This window comes from Pyrus communis, chromosome 8, assembly GCF_963583255.1.
Source record: "Pyrus communis chromosome 8, drPyrComm1.1, whole genome shotgun sequence".
NCBI lineage: Eukaryota > Viridiplantae > Streptophyta > Magnoliopsida > Rosales > Rosaceae > Pyrus > Pyrus communis.
The window spans coordinates 9,159,659-9,170,482 of NC_084810.1; the positions used below are offsets into that span (position 1 = coordinate 9,159,659).

Consider the following 10,824-nt stretch of genomic DNA (forward strand, 5'->3'; position numbering starts at 1 on the left):
GACTTTGACATGAGGTGAAAAGAATCAATCATTAAGCAAAATTGTTGACATATTCCTTTGTTATTGAGGGCTCGTTCACGTAACCGTAATCAAAATAGAGGAATTTGGAATGAGGAGGAATTGAACTGGGGAGGAATTGCAATTGGAGCAATTACAACGAATCATATATTGTGAATAACGTTGGAAGATGTGTGAATTGAAATCGTGACCTCATGTGCAACGATTAATGCTCTCACACGCTTGAGTTACAAGCTACTTGCTTTTGTTCAAGAGAGGCAAGTAGCTGAGGAATTGGCGATGGGTATGGCATTTTATTCACACATTGGGTCACTGATAACAATAATTATACCGGACCGTAATATTAGGGATGGGTATGGCATTTTATTCACACATTGGGTCACTGATAACAATAATTATACCGGACCGTAATATTAGTGACACGCTTGGCTCTTTTATTTAGTTCAACCGGCTCTTTTATTTAGTTCAACCATACATATTTCTCACTGTTGAAATATATCCGAAGTTCGAATTACATAATATAAAGGTAAATAATCGCCCTCGCAAGCCAAAAATGACGGTTTGGGCCTAATTGATTTATAGGCCCATGAAAGTAATAAGCCTAGCTTTTGAACCTGATAATCATGGCTCTAACTTCACATCATGTCTATCATTTAGAGGCAAAGTTAAACATGTCACCAATAAGAAATGAACATATTTATCAACATTTAAGTAATAATTCAATTATTAACTTTCATGTCATTTAGTTTACAAAATTTTGTCAACCAATTTAATCTTCCTAACATTACTCATATATAATATTAAACCGCATGTGTGAAATATGGATATATCTATATTGCTCCACATATACAAACATATATAATCATGAAGCTGACGGACCCAGATGGGTTTTTGGCACTTTCTTTCTGCTTAATCTCGTTTCCTTGCCAATTTTGCTACAAAATTTCATACCCAATTGGCCAATTTCATAGCTTATTAGGGTTTTTCTTATTAATTCGATAATTGCTTTCCAGAACCAGTGGGGTTGGTCATGATGCAAGAGGGTTTATGAAAAAAATTTGTCAGATTAAATAAAGATGAGCAATGTGCCGAAAGAAGCTATAGAGATCGTAGCACAGAACTTGGCGTTTCCAATTTGTCCCCTGATGTCGCCCTTGCTCTTATTAGCCCGGATGAGTACCGGGTTCGAGAGATCATGCAGGTATTTGCCTTGTTAATGCAGTTAATTTTGTTCAGTATAATTGGGCGTTTCTGTAGTTGTCGATTGATTCAATATTTTATTTTTGCAAAAAGAAATTTTATTTAAATTCATTTGACTTTGAACCCAACTTACTTTCCATATTCATATTATTTTTAATTAAAGAATTAATATCTTTTTAAACTCAAATTTATTACACCCTTCCTAACCCAATTTAAAAGTATATTTATTTTTACATCCATTATAAAATAAAAAAAATCTCAAAGAAACTCAAAAGTGAAAAATCTTCTCAATCCTTTGTCTTCCCTCCCACCTTGAGCTCTTTAGAAATAGAGTGTTTTGTTTTTCAAATTTTTTTAATATCAAGCCTATTGGGTGTAAATGGGTATACAAGACAAAAAGAGATGCTGCTGGCAAAGTTGAAAGATATAAGGCCCATTTAGTAGCAAAGGGATTCAATCAAAGGGAGGGTGTAGACTATAATGACACATTCTCACCAGATGGATGTAAAAACTACTTTCTTGAATGGAGACTTGCAAGAACATATTCACATGATTCAACCTCTTGGATTTGTTGAAAGGGGGAAAGAAAAGATGGTCTGCAAGCTTAATAAATCAATCTATGGACTTAAGCAGGCTTCAAGACAATGTTTTCTTAAGTTTGATCAAGTAATCACATCCCATGGCTTTACTGAAAATAAGATGGATGATTGCATCTCTCTTAAGTTTAAGGGATCGAACTTTATCTTCTTAATTCTATATGTTGATGACATTTTGCTTGCAAGCTCAGATTTGCAGTTACTTGTGGAAACCAAGAAAATTCTGAGCACAAATTTTGAGATGAAAGATTTGGGAGAAGCTCATTATGTGCTTGGAATCGAAATAGTGAGGGGTAGACAGAAGAAATTGCTTGGCTTGTCTCAGAAGGGTTACATTGAAAGGGTCCTTAGCAAGTTTAATATGGAAAGCTGTACTGATGTCCCAGTAAACAAAGGTGATAAGTTCTCTCGAGATCAATGTCCTAAATCTAAGCATGAGATAGAATTGATGAAGATGAGGCTGTATGCTTCATTGGTCTTATGTATGCAAACATATGTACTAGGCCTGACTTGGCATTCATAGTTGGTTTGCTGGGAATATTTCAATCAAATCCAGATGAATCTCATTGGATAGTTGCAAAGAAAGTTCTGAGATAATTCTAGAGAACAAAAGAATTCATCCTGATGTATGGTAGAGAGGATTGTCTGGAGATCATTGGCTATACTGATTCAGATCTTGTTGGAGATTTGGATGAAAGGAAGTCAACTGGAGGTTATATTTTCATGATGAAAGGGGGTGTTGTTTCATGGAAAAGTGCAAAACAGACAATCGTATCAACTTCTACAATGGAAGTTGAGTTTGTAGCATGTTTTGAGGGGATGAAACAAGCGATTTGGCTTAGAAATTTTGTTGCTGAAATGAAGATTGTTGATTCTGTGAAGAGGCCTTTAAGAATGCTCTGTGACAATTCTGCAGCAGTGTTTTTTCTCAAAGAATAACAAAAGAACTTCAGCTTCAAGATTGATAGATGTGAAGTTTCTTAAAGTTAGAGAAATGGTAAAGAAGGGGGAAATCGAAATTCAGTTTTTTGTCAACCAACTTGATGATTGCGAATCCTCTGACTAAAACAATCCCTAATAATGTTTTTAAAGGACATGTTGTTCGAATGGGGGTGTTAGAGTCTTTTGACAAGTGGGAGTGAATCATAAAGGTTGCTGTTTGATATTTCATTGCTCTGCATTGATATTGAAGTTGCAGTTCTACAAGCTGAGTTAGTTTTATATATTTTGGTTGAGTTTAATCTTCTCAGGTAGTTTATTGTTAGCTATTATTGTTAGTTATTTTCAATTAAGGGTTTCAGTTTTTCCATCTGGGATTAATTTGTGCTAGAAAACAAATTTTATATATGAGATAGTTTGGTTTGTTAGAAAATCATTTTGTGATTTTGTTGAAGCATACTTTTGGGACTATTGATTATACTATTGGTATTGATAAATTTTAGTTATCGACTATTATCATGGCCTTATTGTGTCAAGATTGACTTATATGAGTGGGAGTAATGTGTTTTAACATTGCTGCAAATTTTAGTTCACATGTTTACAAATTGCAGATTGGGTGTGGAGTGATTGATGGGTTAATTTTGTAATGGACAGAAGAAACTCAGCAGTTCCATGCTTTAAAATGCTTAGGTAAGGTTGTATGTGATAATGAGCTTTTGGTTAACTTGGACTTGGTGATCACTTCCATGATTTATGAGGCTGTTGTTGAGAATCAATGTCAGCCCAAAACCATAAGTAATCCACAACCCAATCTAAAGTCCAAGTCCATATCTAGTTTGATGATGTAATTGCTTACAATTGCAAAGTTAGGCAATGTTAGGTATGGTTGAGTGGAAAAAATTAGGTGCAATTAATGGGTTTTGTGTGGTAGTAAATAATCTTAGTTTAATTAAGTGTGTGGTGTAGCTTTCATTTGGTTTGCTATAAATACCTAAGTCCCCAAGCATTGTATATCATCCAAGGAAAAACAAAGCCTAGAGCTAAATAAGAAAAGCTTTGCTAATTAGTTTGTTTTGTGAGCTTTCTTTAAGAGTGTGCTCTATTTTCTTCTTCTTGAGATCATTAGAGTTATCTTGGATACTCTTCTTATTCAACAGCTGTTAGTCATATTTCATATTCAAGTGGGAAAATGAAAGAGTATGAGTATGAGACAAATATTTAGAGCCGGATTGTATAAATCTTCGTTTGGAAAAGTCCCGTTGATAAGCTTTTAGTAAATCCTGTTTGTTATAGAATTATGGGTGTGGTGTACCAATTCTATATGGGATTTGACTCAGTATCAGGAGTCTAGTTCATTCATATTGTGATATGGTTTAGTTGTTTGAGTCCATACGAATTCTAATAGGAGAATATTTGGAACACTGCTATATATATGTTTAGCCACTGCTCTTGCAAAGATCTGCATTTTTAATATTTGTTCCGAATACCTATTGTTCGGTGAGTACTTGTGCTTTGTTAAAGAGGAGAAGGTTAAACCTGTTCGAAGAGCTGCAATGGCGTCGTCTTCGATCTCAGGTTTTGCAGGTCAGTTGTTACGCAGGTTTCAGTGTTTCTCATGAGCATGTTTGGTCTAGATACATATCTTGTTCTTAGTTTCTGATAATTCAATTGGTTAACTTATGATTGGTGGTGTTAGGACATACATATGTTTATATTTGTCTTACACCATAAACATAACCCACAATTTATAGATAATTTTCCACCAATCCTACATAGAAGGATCAAATTACTCTCTCGAAGAGTACTTTGGTAAGGTGGTGGTTGATGGTTTCAGGGTCTGAGTATGCACAATAGTAAAAGCTCCTCGCAACTATGAAAAAGGTTTGCTTGGTCGAAGACTCTGCGCCGTGCAAAGGCTTTTGGAGCACCATTTGCACGAGTTGCTGCATGTCTAATTCGATTTCCTGGGTTGTTACGATGTAGCTGCCATTTCCATTCACCTGAGAAAAATAAAAAAGGAACTATATCAAAGACGCCCCAAAAACAGAATCTGGAGAAAGGATAGCTTACCCTAATGCAGAAATAGGTTTAAATTTCTAATCTTGTGCTTTTGGTTTTGGTAGCTGCGGAGTCTGTTGCAAACTCTGTTGGTGATCTTCAGAAGTTGGTTATGGTCTAGATCATTGGACAACAACGGCCCCTCTGAAAGTGAAATGCCGGCAGTTTGATTTATCGTTTCCACCAGCAGTGCGGCTTCATCTTGGTGCATGTCTCCTTTATCTTGTCACTTCAGAAGCCAGTTTTCCCATGTATTTAGTTAATGAAACAAAACAGAAAAACCCAAATTAGATTTTTGGGATTGTGAGGATGTAAAAATTATCGCATGTCGAAAGTTGAAGTCTCATTGCAATGGCTTACAGGAGTTGGGCCACTCCCTCTGTTGCCAACTGGTTTTAGGTAACATTATGTTGTTTTGCTAGGAACTCACAGCTTGGCGTAGAGGGTGGCTGATGTTTTGGCCATGCGCCGCCATTGCGTCCATTGAGAAGTGGTGTATGGTTGCCAGCAAGGTCTCAATAAGTCCCTGCCGTTTCTTGTTTGTACTCATCTTCCTGTAAAACATTGCCGTGTAAATTAATGTCTCATCCAATGTACGTAAATGCATGCTTCCTCAACAACCGATTCCTCATGTATATGCGCACAAATTTTTCCTACGGCGATGCTAATGAGTACTTATACACATATATCAGATTGTTATTTACCTACAAGTAATTAAACTATATAATTATAGCATTTGTCTTTTTTAACAAACGATAGGATAATCTTACACTAAATGTCTTTGCTTGGGGAATTGGTACTAAATCTATGCTGGAGGCCAATATATATATAAGACCAAGAAAGACCAAATTAACAGAACGGTTGTATTTACGTACTTGGTTCTGAACTCATGTAGAAATGCCCTCCTTTGTTCAGAAGTTTCTTCCTTGAAATGAGACCCAATAGTCTCAATTAACGATGTTGATTTAGCCCATGCAAGCTGTTCGTTGGATCTTTCCGGTTCAAAAATACTTGCCGCCGCAACAAAATAAGCCATGAGGAGCCTTCTGCTGGTCAATCCATAGTCTTCAAGTTTAGATTCTGCGTACCACCTGCATATAATTGATACAGCATATATATGTAAAATTAAAGTTCCAAAAATTAACAATATACAATTTGTAAGTTTTAATAATAAAATAGCTTTGGTTTGGTTATACTTTTGAATGTTGTCCCATTCGATCAGATGCAGTGTTTGGCAATTGTTGTAGTCCAGTTTTGCCAGCTCGAGATACAAATCATTGTTCACGTATGGCATCCTAAAACCAATCAGTCGTTAGAAACCAAGTTCAAAATTATTGAAAAAATTAGTTAATAAATATTCCTAGATCGATGCTGCCCCCTTACAGGGGGCTGTCGGATTATATAGGACGAATTTGAGAATTTAAAATTGGTGAAAACATAAATAAATAAGTGAAACACCTGTAGAGAACCTTGCCAATCCAAACGTCGTCTCCTCCAACGTACTGTTGGATGTAGAATCTGGCCTCCAGTCGAGGTAAGCTCGCATACCATGGAACATCCAGTGCGTATTCCACTTGTTTATTGGCTCTTTCTCTTCAGAATATCCTTATTTATTTTTGGACATCAATGAATTGGTTACTGGAGAAAATGTACTCATGTGGCAACTTTTGTAATTGTTCTTGTTTATTAATAGAATACAGCTACCGATTCTTGTTAAATAAAAATGCTGCACGACCTAATGAAATGGGGAAGGACGTGTGCCAGAATCTGAGGGATGTAGGAAAGTCTCTCCCCATGAAATGAAAGCCCGACATTGAAATAAAAAAAAGTCTTTGCTGGTATTCTGCTTCATACCTCGCCGGGCAAGTCCTTCGTGATGATCCATTTGTCTATCAGCTCATTGGAAGATTGTTTTTCTCTGAGAAATTTTGTGGAAAACTCCTTAGCCTCCTCAAGGATCGTTTCTCCTGGGAACAGCACCTGGCTAGCCCTAAACAGGTTGAACGTTCCAGTCACAGCTTGTGTGCTTTGTCCAGCAAAGCAGATGAACTCATTGCTCTTCTTGAAATTCTTGAACACATCTGTCCACATTACGAAATTAAATTAATTAAAAAAAATGAAGTTAACAATATTTACTTTTACCTAGTACAGATTATTACTGCACGTTCTAATTAATGAACTTGTAAAGACAAGGAGGATTCACTCGTACATGCATGGTCTTGAATTCGATTCTTTACTCCCTAAATAAAGGTAAAATGAAAACACTCAGCGGACACTTGGTGGCCATGCAACCTGCGTAGTCTGAATCCCATCGATATCAATATCCAGAATCTTCAAATTTCTGACCCAAGACATTCCTTTTTGAGTCCAGTATCTATAATTCACGAAAAAAAAATAATGTCATTAAAATTTTATTTGTATGTTTTTACACTATTTGATGGTGAGAGAAAAATAACACTTGCATCCCCCAATGAGGGGAATTCACATATTCCACCATTTGGGAATAACATATCTTCACTGTCTAAACTTCATAATTGGAACGGTTCAAATTTTTAATCTTTATTTGAAGATCATCCCACCAAAAAATCATTCGAATTGGAGATTATTTAGTCATCCAAATGTAGGTGTAAGTACCAAGTATCATATTTATAATGAACTATCCATTTATTTGATATATTTGGATGACAAAATAAAATCTCTTATTCGAATTATTTTTTGTGGGATGATTTTCTAATGAAGGTTAAGAAATTGAACGGTTCCGACTATGAAATTTATACGGTGAAGATACTTGCAAATTAATGGTGGAATATGTGCATTCCAGGGGATGCAAATATCATTAGTGAGGGAATCCCACTTAAAAAGACACTTGGACATGAGTTATCAAGCATACCTATTTACGTAATCAATACATTCCTTAAGTTGTGGCTCGAAATATCTAGAGATTCCTAAGCGCTGCAGTCGATCCACAGCCCATACATGTTCGAACAAGTCGACTGGGTACACATTAGGGACTGAAAAGGAAAAAGAAGACTAGTAAACATGTAAATACGCATATATATAAATAAGGGATGGAGATTTTAAAACCTCTTTCAACAAGTAGTTTAATAAGGTTCGAACAAACGGCATGCAGTTAAAATGGATGGTTTTTTTTTATTAAAAGGAGGAGAAGAAGAACCTCCGCCGTTGAACTAGTGGACGACCTTGGCCAAATAAGCCATGCAACTTGGATCTCTGGTCTGCATGAGGGCATGGGCAGTGGAGGCCGGCGACGTCATGAAAGAGCCATCTTGGGACTGCAGTTTTAGAAGCTTTTCCCAGTCCAAACCTGCCATTCCTTCCAAGCAGTAGAGTAGTGTTGTGGGAACTTTGTGCATTATTTCCCTTGGTATCCTATATATCCCACACCCACCATTAGTTACACACCATGTGAAACCAATTTTGGGGAAGTTTTAGTTTATTAAAATGCCTTCTGAATAATCACGAAAGTATATCATTCTATACCACGCTTTTGTAACTGTAATGGATTTTTACTACTGTACGTATTTTATATTACCCTAGTTCGCCAACTCCATCTATTAACTCGTTAACTTTTGATAGTGGGCTACTCATAAGTTGTTAATATGTCATCCATATAATTGATATCATGTCGATATTGTTGAGCAAAATTTAACAGTACGTCAATGAACTGAGACGGAAAACATATGCAAACATAATGATGACTCATATGCATACTTTTTGAGCTTTAGATTTCTCATGGCATAAATCTCATTCAACACAGGACAGCCATCAGGTGCTTCCAGGTTTAAACTCCGAGCTACTTTAAGAATTGAAGGGAAAGCAACTTCAAACCCGACGGGCATGTGCTCAGCATTCTCGTTCCCAAGATTACTTATGTTCTTCTTGAAATATGCCATTCCTACAGTAAGAATATTAAACGTTTTTCTTCAGTTGATTAGTGATCTGTCGAGATCACAACACGGGAAATTAAACATTGAGAGAAGTTGGTCAAAACGAGTATAGTTAGTACTGTATTACCTTTTTCGCATTTGTCAGGATGAACGTTCCATGATTTGAGTGCTACAATACAGGCAATGGTGTTGATGATGCAATCATGAGCAGTGAAACTTTCAGTATCTCCCCAAGAACCATCTGGGAGCTGATTGTTGGCAATCCATTCGAGGATGGATGGGAACTGAGGTAAACCACTTCCCTCAACATCTTCCACTAAAGCCACCCATGCGGTATCGTATCCCGAGATTGATATCTCCCCGTCCTCCATCGAAACCAACGTCGATCTAATGGTCTCAACATGTTCCTTGATCATATTAATCGATCGAGAATCCTTCAAAAACCATATCGAAAAAAATACCAGAAAAAGGTGAAAATATAAGAAAGAATATTACTGAAAATAGAAGTATATAGAGTACGTCTTATACCGTAGGAGCTGCTTCATCTCCTTCTATGTCATCCACACTATCGTGCCACTTCAGGAGCTGATCATTATTTTGTAACACGAGATCTGCATATGTATATTACCGTGAGTAAAAGAACTATACGTAAAAAATCAATGGGAAAGGTAAAATAATATAGATTAATTACCTTGAGTTCGGGGTTTCGAATCCGTACTGCATTTGGAGCGAAAAACTCGTCTTTAGCCCCGAACAGCCAAACACCTAGAAAGGGTAGTGCGGTAAAATTAATTACTCGTCTCTAGTGTTAAAAGTTAGTGTGAATTTGATTACCGTAAGGTAAATAAGTTTTGAAAAGACGAGAACATGATGCTGGTTAATGGAAGAGCCTAGCTAGGTCGCAGTTGTATGCGTGGTGAAATACATAGGTTCTAGCTAGCTCTAATTCTCGGATACATGAGAGAATCTCTCTTAAACCACATCGGGCTAAAATAGATTACCAAAAATAAATTGAGAAGATATATTTATCTGCATGCAACTTTCTTGACGCTGAAAATTAAGATTGTAAGTGTCAAAGTTTGGATGTGGAATATTTTACATCTTCAATAGTTTCTGTCCACAACGATCCACGACAGAAAGAAAAAACTTGAACAAGGTTTCTTGAATTTTCTAGGAAAAGAAACGGGAAAGAAAATGAAAAGAAAAGCAAGATCCATGATCTTGGAAAGGTGCAAAGTGTGCCACGGATGGTGATAAATAGTAAAAAGTAACTGAAAGGTAACACTGGGGACTTACGCGGTAAATCTTGTGATTGATTAATAATGGAAAGAGAAGAGGAGGTGGTTCGTGGAAGAGTTGAGGGTGAAGAGAGAAAAGGCTGGGCGGAACTAGATGACATTATTGTTGTTTGTTGAGTGGAAGAAGCAGTAGGCGCGCAGTAAATTGAAGAGAGTCTCGAGGGATTTTAAAGACATGAAATTGTAAAATAAAAATATAAAAAATAATTGAGTTAAAGACTTGTGTCAAATGACAACTGAATCATTCGTATATGCTTTTGTGTTTGTTTCTTTCATGTTTCCTTCTTTAACTTCTTTCTGTTGGTGTCAAAATTCCGATAAAGGCCAACTAGATTCAACATGCAAATTGCCTCGAGTGTTGTTTTAAGTCTCAATGGCACGGGATGGTTCCAGGAAAAGAGAGAATAATGTACCACTGTTGAAGACTGCCAACATGCAATTTTTACGTGCAATTTATAGTATATTTGCTCTCAGATTTGACTTATTAACCAAAACAATTCTACACCAAACAAGACGTTAGTTGGGTTAAGTTTTCTTTATGTCTCGAGTGAACGAGAACCTGAAATCCATTGGAAAATATGGGTTTGTCCAAAATCAACAATCAAAGAATATAGAGAGGTGTGTAGTAGGAGAAAGTGGAATGCGGAAATCATTTTGCAAAAGAAATTAGGGAAACTCCAATAAAAAAAACATTGGAAAGGGAAAACCTGATAGTTGTTAAGCAATTTGTTTTTATCAAAGCGGATTTCAATAATTTGTCACTGTAGAATGTAGTTTTGAGGGAATCTTATGATTCCTTGGCCTCTA

The 10,824-nt window shown here is 36.4% G+C and overlaps 1 pseudogene; it reads right to left on the reverse strand.

The window, feature by feature from the left end:
• Positions 1–4,163: 4,163 nt before the first annotated feature.
• Positions 4,164–10,118, reverse strand: LOC137741367 (ent-copalyl diphosphate synthase 1-like; annotated as a pseudogene).
• Positions 10,119–10,824: the final 706 nt, after the last annotated feature.